Genomic DNA, 10,709 nt, shown 5'->3' on the forward strand with positions numbered 1-10,709 from the left:
GGAAACCCAACACTTCCTTCAGTTTCATGAGAAAACACAATTATCCATCTCTTTTGTTGAAAGAGAATAAAGTGAAAAAACTTGCCTGGAAAATGCCTTCAGAAGTGTGTGAGTGACTTAAAAGAAATTAAAGTACTCAAAGACTTGTTGATTTATTTGCCCAAATAAAAACATCAGAGCCATTGTGTGTCCACTTCCAGGCTGACAAGCAATACTTTCTAAATCGCCTAGTATTTCTGTGATGTCATGATAAGTTACATTAGTAATTGTGAAATTAACTATATTATCACTCATAGCCTTGCATAGCTGTTGAGAAACAAAGTTGAAACCAAAACATCACAGAAGTTGATGCTTTAGTGGATTTGAATCCATCCATACGGAGCCAGGAATGGGAATTAACTTCTTTCCTTTCCTTTTAGGGCAATAATCCCTGTGCTCTTGAGCATCCTCAGACAAGCTGCAAGGACAGGCCATCTTATTTTCAGTTTCCTTTTACAAACAGTCCTTGTAGAGGACTGAAATAGACTAACCTATCCTGTGAGATTTCCATAAGCATTTCCCCCATTTTCGGAAGCATGATTCTTACCCTCTAACAGTCTTCGTGGTTTTACGTCCCCACGAAGCCCTGCCCCGAGTAAAAGACTCTGAACGTTTTACAGGCTCAGCCCCACTGAGTACTTGGTCTCCAGTGATTTGGTGGAGTTAGAGCCTCTCTCCTTATATGCGTGACTCAGAGTGACAAGTGTCACACAAACTGCCTCAGACTGTCACTGCCCAGAGCCTTAAGTTCACACGAGGAAGCATCTGTGCCTCAGTACCACATGGGCACGTCTTGCCTATCCAACAGCATCACACTCGTCCTGCTCCCCTCACCCTGGCTTGCTTTCATTTTCATGAGGAAAGTAAATGAAGCATGATCTGACTTTTGAAAAGAGGAGCAAAAGGTCCCTTAAAGTAAATCCCGGCCAACAACAATGGCTAATCGGAACACTTCCTACCATTTTCATCATTACAAACGGGCCTAAGAACCTCATCTGGTTTAAACCTGAGACTATATGGCTTCAAAATAGAACTGTGAGAAAACCAAATTACATTTTTATTAAAACGAAATAAGACTTAGACACCTCCTAGGGCTTGTCTACTTTAGTGTTTGTTTCCTCATGGAGTAACTGTCGGAAGTTACAGTTCTTTATTTATGAAAAGGTAGCATGTTGTAGGTAACTATAGACATGTCATTTAAGAGTGCTTAACATGGAAAAGAGAAAGCATAAAAAAGTCATAAGAAGTTTAATAATGTATACTGAGTTTTCTTACTGTGTAACTGTCAAGGCCTTTAAAGTAATCCCATTAACAACAACAACAACAGTTCAGATGCTCTACAATAACTGATCACATACAAGCATCTAAGGGCTGAGTTTCGATTGCATCCTCCTGCATTATATGGTCTCGCATCTCTAATGTGCCCTGTTTACCCATAAGCCCTCTGCTCGGTATTGCAGGTAGGAAGAACACTGTGTTGATGAAAGACCCACCAAAAGAAGTCTATAAGCTGCCACATGTAGCTTGGCGACCTTTGGTTTCTCCTGGGCTATAGCAACACTGTAGCTTTCTCACAGCCTGATGCTTCAGAGGGGGTCAAGCAGATACAAGTAGGAAAAATCTATATGAATAATTGGCTGGTGTTGTATCCAGACACCATATAAAGAGGACATGTGAAAAACCCTCTTTTCTGGAGCTCCATCCCTAAATAATAAGCTTAATTTGCTTCATAACTTTTGTTTATTTTTTGAGACAGGTTTCTCTGTGTAGCCCTGGCTGTCCTGGAGCTGACTCTGTAGACCAAGCTTGTCTCAAACCCACAGAGGTCCATCTGCCTCACCCTCCCGGGTGATGGAATTAAAGGCATGAGCTGTTACTGCCCAATAACTACTTTCGGGTCAGCTGGGTTTCATTTTTGTTCTAAGACAAACTCTTAGATTTGACGGTTTGCTTTGCCATATTCACACATAAATGCGTGTACATGTGTATCTCTAGGATTTTTGTAACAGTCGTCCTCTAAGTTCAGGTTGTGGATGTAATTTTAACATTTATCTGGAGGCTTTCAGTGGTTAATTTTTACTTCCAGTTAAGGAAAAAAACAAAACCACTGCAAACATTAAAAATAAAAATCCCCACAGGGGCCGAGGAGACAACTCAGTGATCACTTGCACTCACTGGTCTTCCAGAGGTCCTGGGTTTGAGTCCCAGCACCCATGTCAGGGAGGGGGGAGGGCTCACCACCACCTGGACTGTAACTCCAGCTGGAAGAGAGCCTAGTCCTGGCCTCCCTGGGATCCAACACTGAGCTGCACAAACCCACACAGAGAAGCATATAAACATATGATTTAAAATAAAGCTAGGAAATTGTAAATATTCACCATAAAAATTTAAACTCTTATATTATTAAGAGTTTTTTTTTAAAAAAAAAGCAAATCGATATTCCAAAAAAAATAAATGGAATAACTTTAACAGCTGAAAATAAATATTTTTAAAGCCTGAAGATGCTTCTACTTGTTTTCATAGTTTGTTATGGACTTTTATGACTTCTTAAAATGTTAACTTTGGTACCCCATAACAAATATCATGGGGTAGTAGTAGTTATAGTCCATCAATCGTGGAAGTATTTTGGAATCATGAATATTTTGTGTTGATTTTGAAAACCAACAGCAAAGGTCAGCTGTTCAATGGACAAAAACTCCTTGCAGCGCCATCTATCGTTGGAAACGAGTCATTTCAAATGTCAGTGAAGATGGAAAGTGCTGAAAGCCTGGACTTTGGTTTTGATTAAAAAAAAAACAGTATTTTGTACTTGTTGGTTTCTTTTCTTTCCTTTTCTTTTCTTTCCTTTTCTTTCCTTTTCTTTCCTTTCCCTTCCTTTGCTTTTTTTATTCAAACAGATCATCATATGACTTTGGATGTTAGCCTTCAGTGAAGTTACAAAAATTCAATCTGTCTACACCAATGGCTTTTTGAAAATATCTGTGTGAGACCCTGCGTTCACAGAAAGTTAGCAGGTGTGTAGAAAGGAACTAAAGAGGCATGTGACTCTTAACCAACACAGGAAAAACAATGTAGCCAAGGAGAGGATTTACCAGACAAGGCACTTTCTCCAACAGTGACCTAATTATACAAAGCCTCCCTGATTGGGTATTGTCAGCTTGACCCAAACCTAGACTAACTGAAGAGGTGGAAATATCAATTGAGAAAATGCCTCTGTCAGATTGCCTGTAGGCTGAACTTGTGGGACATTTTCTTGACTAATTATTGACATGGGCAGGCCCAGATCACTAAACATGTGATCCTGGAGTATAAGAGAAAGCAGGCTGAACAAGTCATGGAGAACAAGCAGGCGACACCCCACCCCTAATCCCCCATGGCCTCCGCATCAACTCCTGCCTCCAAGTTCCTGCCTTGAGTTCCTTCCTTGACCTCCCTGGGATCACATCAATAGAAACCTAACTTAGACTAAAGCTTTTTTTTTCTTTTTTCTTTTTTTTCATTCTTTCTTTCTTTCTTTTTTTGTTTTTTGTTTGTTTTTTTTTTGTTTTTTGTTTGTTTGTTTTTTGTTTGCAATCCTCCTTGATTGGGCCCACATCACAGTCTTGAGAAATCTTACACTTTCTGTATGGGTGCTGTGTGAACTGATTAAGTTCTCTATTGGAAGCACGTCTCCCTTGAGAAGCTGGGCTGGGCTTTGTTAACAGATTCAATAGCATCGCTCGATTCGAAGTTACAGGTTGTCAGACCAAGGAACAGTTTGGGGACATGTCAACAGAAAAATAACAAGACCCAGATTGTTGTTTTAATTATACTAAATCAAATGAAGGCACTTTTGAGACACAGGGTTCCAAATATTTTCTGTGGGATGGTGAGAGGGCTCGGTAAATAAAGGCACTTGCCACCAAATCTGATGACCTGAGTTCAATCCCCAAGATCTCTCAAAATTAATTATTAAGATCTCCTAAAAAAAAAAATAGAAGAAAGAATCAATGCTCACAAGTTGCCATCTGAGACACACATACACACACACACACACACAGAGAGAGAGAGAGAGAGAGAGAGAGACAGACAGACAGCAGACAGACAGACGCAGAGAAGAATTTAAAAAAAAATAATGGCTGTATCCTGCAGGAAGCATACTGCACCTTGGAGGGCAGGAAGAGAGCTAGGAGATGTGGGTACCACAGTATCATTTAAGGATTCCCCCCCATAGAGAAGAGAACAGAGGGGAAATAAGGCAGCTAAGAACTGCAAACCTCTTTCAGATTTCCCCTTCACTGGCTGAATTACTACTTCAAATCTCCTTCCTTGTATACTAAAGGGACACTACAGGGACACTAAAGGGACTTACACTTCAGACTTTAGGGGCTAGGGAAATAGGTCAGTAACATTCTCGATTTTCAAGCAAGATGACCCAAGTTAAAGCCCCCAAAACCCACAGTTTAGAGAAAATGCTGGTCATTGCGTGTGATTGTAATCCCAGCACTGGAGAGGTAAAGGCAGGCAGATCAGGGAACTGGGCAAACTCCAGACTGAAAGCAGGGGACAGCTCCTGAGCCGTAAGCCACATGCATGTACGTGCACTTACGCAATACACACATTATACAATTAATTAATTAATTAATCTATCTAATTCATATGGATGCATATATGTCTGTGCTCTGGTGCATGCATGTGTGTGCCTGGTGCCCACAAAAGGCATTGGAAGTACAAGTAATTATAAGCTATGGGGCAGATGCTCATTCACTAATTCTGAGACCACTCAGCAGTTAAGAGCACTGGCTGCTTTTCCAGAGGACTCAGGATTAGTTCCTGTACCTACACAGTGGTTTACAATTATCCATAATTCCAGTTCTAGATCGGATGCCCGTTCCTAAAATAGAACAGGGTACAAGCTACATATTACTATAGAATACAAAGCATTCTTGTAGGAAGAGGGTTTTGAACCTCATTGCAGAAAAAAAAAGACTTACGAGACAGGAAAAGAAACGAACAAGTCATTAGCAGGCTGTGGTCACTTTAGGATTGCAGCCACTCTGCCAGAGCAGCGTGAGGGCACCGGAAACTCTCTTTTCTAAGGTTGTAATTGTTGAAATTGGGTAAGTAAGCTAAGGACAAATTACATCAGAATTTCAAAGCCACAGTGAGGATTTGGGCTCCATCCCAAAGACAATGAAATTTTAGTATAGTACAAGGGAGTCAGCCTGCGCAAGGGTCGCTTCCCAGAACACTCATCCGACCACAGGATTGCACCAAGAGGACACTGCTGACCTGAAGCTGGCTTGGAGATATGGTGGCGATCCAAGTGGGTTGTAGAGAAGGCGTTGTAGCAGGCTGGAAAAGGAGGAAAAGGGTCATGTCTAACCGAACTGTCTCCTTCCAAATGATGCACGGCAGAAGGTTGAAGCCTTTCCTACAGTCTCAACAAAACCTAAAAGAAATGCTAAGTTTACCTACTTTGGTCAGGCACATGATGGGCCCCCCCCACCCCACTGGACGGAACCAGCCACATAAGGAGACTTGACTGTAATGAGGTGGCTCAGCACTGAGGTCTTTAGATCAGAAAGGAGACTCTATCCATCGAAGAGAAAGATACCGTTTGTCTCTTCAGTCAACCAGTCAGCGTGTTCAGGGAGCTTGGTGGTACTGAAACGCTCCTGATATTTGCAGCTGCATCTGACCTACCTCAGGAGTCAAAGCTGAAAATGCCAGGCTGCTGTAGTGCATGCGTCAAGCAGTGTTAAAGTTGATTGGAGTTAGAAAGGGCATCAAAATGATTACCTCAAATTCTCTGAGTGGGGACATGAGGGTGTAGGGAGCCTTCAGACATGACATAACTCAAGCCCCACATTTACAGGAAATCAAAGCCAGACCGACCGATACATATCTAGTATACTAATATCTAGTATTCACTGTGGTGAATTCATTTTAGTACATGTGTGTGGGCACACACACTCATGTAACATGTGACACGGAGTGCATGTGGTAGTCAGAGAAACTCCTACTGCAGTGTGGATCCTGGGGCTCAATCTCAAGTTGTCAGACTTGGCAGTAAGTTTCCTTACCCACTGAACCTGATCTCTGGCTCCTAGATGTCTTTTTAAAGATTTAAAAAAAAAAAAAAATTCTGGTGCAGACACACCAGAAGAGGGCATCAGATCTTATTACAAGTGGTTGTGAGCCCCCATGTGGTTGCTGGGAATTGAACTCAGGACCTCTGGAAGAGCAGTCAGCGCTCTTAACTGCTGAGCCATCTCACCAACCCTTATTTCATGTGCATTGATGTTTTGCCTGCATGTGTGTCTGTGTGAGGGTCTCAGATCCCCTGGAACTGGTGACTAGGAATTGAACTGAGGTCCTCCGGAAGACCAGTCAGTGCTCTTAACCACTGGGCCATCTCTTCAGATCCTATAAGGAGGCTTTTTGAGAAGGTGTGAGAGAGGGGATTCTTGCTGGGAAGTGAGCTGAGAAGGAAGCCCAGCTGGGTGCTTTCTCTGCCTCTCTGAGGTGGCAGGATTTCACCCCAGCATCTGGCTCTCAGGTCTTGAAGGCCTGTCTCTTCAGGGTCTCATCCACAAGACGGTCCCAGGAGACCCCCCCTGGAGTGTCCAGAACAGGTTCTTTGACACCATCAGTGAGCAGTTTGGGTCTCTTGATGACGAACTGGATGCTGTTGCTAGCTGGGTGCATCAGGAACTTGGAGTAGGGCACCTTGACCGGCTCTGAGGTACCAATGGCTTTTCCGTGTTGACCAGCATTTCCACCTGCTTCCTCAGGGCCTGGATCAAGTCACCAGGGCTCTCTTCTGCTGGCCTCTCTTCTGACCACAATTCCTCACTGGGGCCTTTGTCAGCCACCATTTCCATCCCATAACCAGAATTCCCTGAGAGCAGATGTTCAGTCAGCGAGTCGGTCATCTCTTCAGAGGTAGGTGAAGGCTCTGAGGCAGTAACCTGAATAATGTGCAGCTCCTCTGCTCAGTTTTGATGGGCCTCAACATTCCTATCTCTCCTGAGGTTCCTGCCTCATGTCTAACCAAGCAGTCCCAGCCAGGTCCTGCGTGCTGTCCCTACAGACCTCTGTGGAAGTGTCTTCTGGTGGGCTAGCTGGCTCCAGCTTCATGGGGGTTTTGGTGAACGTGTTCCCTGTGAAAACGCGTTCATCAAACATCCTCTTGAGAATCAAGCGAATGCTGTATCGCTCCTCCAGAAGCCTCTTCAGCTTCCGCACTGGAAGCTGGACATTCTGGGTAAGAGGCCCAGCAGGCCCTGCTGTCGACAGCAGTCAGAGAAATCATGAATGCTGGGGACATGGGGCTCAGGGACAGGCCAACCCAAACCCAGGTCGCAGGGGGGATGGGGTCAAAGGGCAGGTTGGCACCTTCTGCTTGAATTCCTGGATGGTGTGGTTGGGCATCAAAGGCTGTACAGGAAGCTGGCCGTGGAGTGGGGGGGTCAGGTCTTGGGGAGTGACCTTGGAGGCCTGGCCATGCAGACCACAGTCTCGGGACCCCTTGGGTCGCAGAGAGATTCATCTCCACCAGAGCCTTTGTGTCCTGCACACCACCGTCATCGGGAGGCTATAAAGAACATCAAACACTTCCTCTACCATCTTCTGCACCGAGCACTGCTGCAGAGAGGACCACGGGATGCTCCAGCCACCACCTTCACAGCACTGCGCCTTTTTAGGGTATCCTGCTTCTGGGTCGTTCCACAGGGGTCCTCAGCAGAACCTGAGGAAGTCTGACTGTAGCTCCTTCTGAGTGTTCAAGAACACCCTTCCCTCTCAGTGCCCACCACGAGGCCACCTCCGTGTTCAGCCTGGAGGGCACCGAGCACACGGAGTCTAAGATGGACACCGGACTGTTGAAGAGTTCGTCTGTCCTTGCGGGCAAAAGTGGAGTTTCAGTGCTCAGACCCACAGCCGTTGGTGGGGATTTCACAGTGCTTCCGCAGCAAGGCCATGGTCACCTTGAAGGACCCCCAAGCTCTCCAGGCACTCCGGCCTGGGCCCAGAGGCCAGGACTCGGTAGATTCAGTCGCCTCAGGTTGTTGGGTCTGGTTCTGGGAGGGAGGAAAGGAGGGCCAGAGCCATTTGGGCTGCTGCTGGCCAGGGATTGCGCGCGGGACCCCACCCCGACCAGACCAGACTGCAGCAGAGGGCGGGGCATGGAGCGAGCTCGCACAAGCCCAGGCTCTGGGAGGGTCTCCCTAAACGTCATTGTTTTTAATTGAATATAATCTTCATTTACGTTTCAAATGTTATATCCTTTCCAGGTTTCTCCCATCCCCCAAAACCCCCAACCTGTCCTCCCACCCCCTGCCTCTAAGAATATGCCCCTCCACCCGGCCCACTCCCACCTCCCCGCCCCCGCCTCAATTTCCCCAAGCTGGGGGCATCTATCGAGCTTTCACAGGACCGGGGACCTCTCCTCCCACTGATGCTGACAAGGCATTCCTCTGCCACTCTTTTGGCTGGAACCATGTGCACCCCTTGATTGACTGGTTGGCCGACATTGTTGTTCTCCCTATGGGGTTGCAAACCCCTTCAAGTCCTCCAGTCTGCACTCCAACTCCTCCATTGTGGACCCCACTGCTTAGTTCATAGTTGGTTGCCAGCATCGCCTCTGTATCTGTGAGGCTCTGGCAGGGTCCCTCTGGAGACAATCATAGGAGGCTCCTTTCGGTTCCCACTTCTTGTCATCCATAGTAGTGTTGGAGTTTAGTGACTGTTTATAAGATGAATCCCCAGGTAAGACAGTCTCTGGGTGGCCTTTCCTTCAGTCTCTGCTCCACACTTTGTCTCCTAATTGCTCCTGTGAGTATTTTGTTCCCTTTCTCAGAGGAACCACAGCACCCCCTCTTTGGTCTTCCTTCTTTGAGCTTCCTGTGGTCTGTGAATTGTAACTTGTTTATTTTGAGCTAATATTCACTTTTGGGCTAATATTCACTTATCAGTGAGTGCATACCATGTGTGTTCTTTTGTAATTGGGTTGTCTCACTCTGGATGACACTTTCTAGTTCCATCCATTTGCCTAAGAATTTCATGAATTCGTTTTTAATAGCTGAATAGTACTCCATTGTGTAGATATACCACAATATCTGTATCTATTCCTCTGTTGAAGGACATCTGGGTTCTTTTGAGCTTCTGGCTGTTATAAATAAGGCTGCTATGCACATAGAGGAACATGGATGCAGGGATGGTTCAATATACAGAAATCCATCAATGAAATCCACTACATAAACAAACTCAAAGAAAAAAAAAAAACACATGGTCATTTCATTAGATGCTGAAAAAGCATTTGACAAAATTCAGCATCCTTTCATGTTACAAGTCTTAGAGAGATCAGGAATTCAAGGCCCATACCTAAACATAGTAAAAGTAATATACAGCAAACTAGTAGCCAACATCAAACTAAATAGAGAGAAACTTGAAGCAATCCCACTAAAATCAGGGACTAGACAAGGCTGCCCTCTCTCTCCTTATCGTTTCACTATAGTACTTGAAGTTCTAGCTAGAGCAATTAGACAACAAAGGGAGGTCAAAGGTATACAAATTGGAAAGGAAGAAGTCAAAATATCACTATTTGCAGATGATATGATCGTATACTTAAGCGACCCCAAAAATTCCACCAGATAACTCCTAAAGCTGATAAACAAATTCAGCAAAGTGGCCAGATATAAAATTAACTCAAACAAATCAGTAACCTAAATGTCTTTTTAAACTTTCATAATTCATCATCAAACTGTGTGAAAGCATCATGAACCTGCTCGCCTACTAGGTTCTATGTGTGGCACTGGGGATATAAACATGAAAACGCGCTTCTGACTCGGAGCGCATCTCCACAGGGACAGTACTTACTCTGAATAAGCAAAGCCCCCAGCACATCAACTGCCTGGAGGGCAGGCCTGAGATCCTAGTACTCTGAAGGTGAAGTAGGATGGCTAGGAGTCCAAGGTCATCTTTGATTACACAGTGAGTCCAAGGCCATCCTGGGCTACATGAGACCGTATCTCAGATGAAAGGAAGACAAATAAGACAGGGAGGGGAGGGGAGACAAAGAGAAGCAAAAGACAAGAAAACAAAAAAAGAAACGTTTGACAACAACGTATAGCTCCACCCCACAGCGGCTGATTTAAGGGAGGGAGGGGGGACAGTAGAGAGAATTAAAGTGGTCCAGGCAGGAAGTTATGCAGAGAATAGGCAACTACTGCAGGCCAATCAGGGGCTGCCAAGAAGTAACCAGGAGGCAGGTCATTCTGCCTCAGGCTCACTGCTCTGCTCTGGCCTCTCATACTGGTGCTCCCACATCCACCATGGAAATGATGGAGGGAGATGGTACCCATGAACCACCCAGGCATTGGAGACTGCACACAGGAAGGAACAGGATGTTGTTTCCACTTACCATCACAGAAACTTTACCCCGGGACTGGGGTGAGGATGGGGAGAACCAAGCCTGTTCTCTCGGAGACAAAATTGAAGAACCTGTAGCCGATGGCAGGTCTGTATGCAGCTGTTCAGCTGTGTGCTGGGCGGACACCCAGCGTGGGGCAGGAAAGAAGGGTTGCAACTAGGAAACCGAGAGAGGAGAGTGAACAATGCCCCGTGTAGCTGAGTCTGTGAAAGCAAAAGGTAAACCCCTCACAAAGTGGAGCAGAGATTAGCCGTGA

The 10,709-nt window shown here is 45.3% G+C and overlaps 1 pseudogene; it reads right to left on the reverse strand.

Annotated features, from left to right (window-relative positions):
- Window positions 1-6,576: 6,576 nt before the first annotated feature.
- LOC127683713 (general transcription factor II-I repeat domain-containing protein 1-like) lies at window positions 6,577-8,003 on the reverse strand (annotated as a pseudogene).
- Window positions 8,004-10,709: the final 2,706 nt, after the last annotated feature.

Source organism: Apodemus sylvaticus, chromosome 4, assembly GCF_947179515.1.
Source record: "Apodemus sylvaticus chromosome 4, mApoSyl1.1, whole genome shotgun sequence".
NCBI classification, from domain to species: Eukaryota; Metazoa; Chordata; class Mammalia; order Rodentia; family Muridae; genus Apodemus; species Apodemus sylvaticus.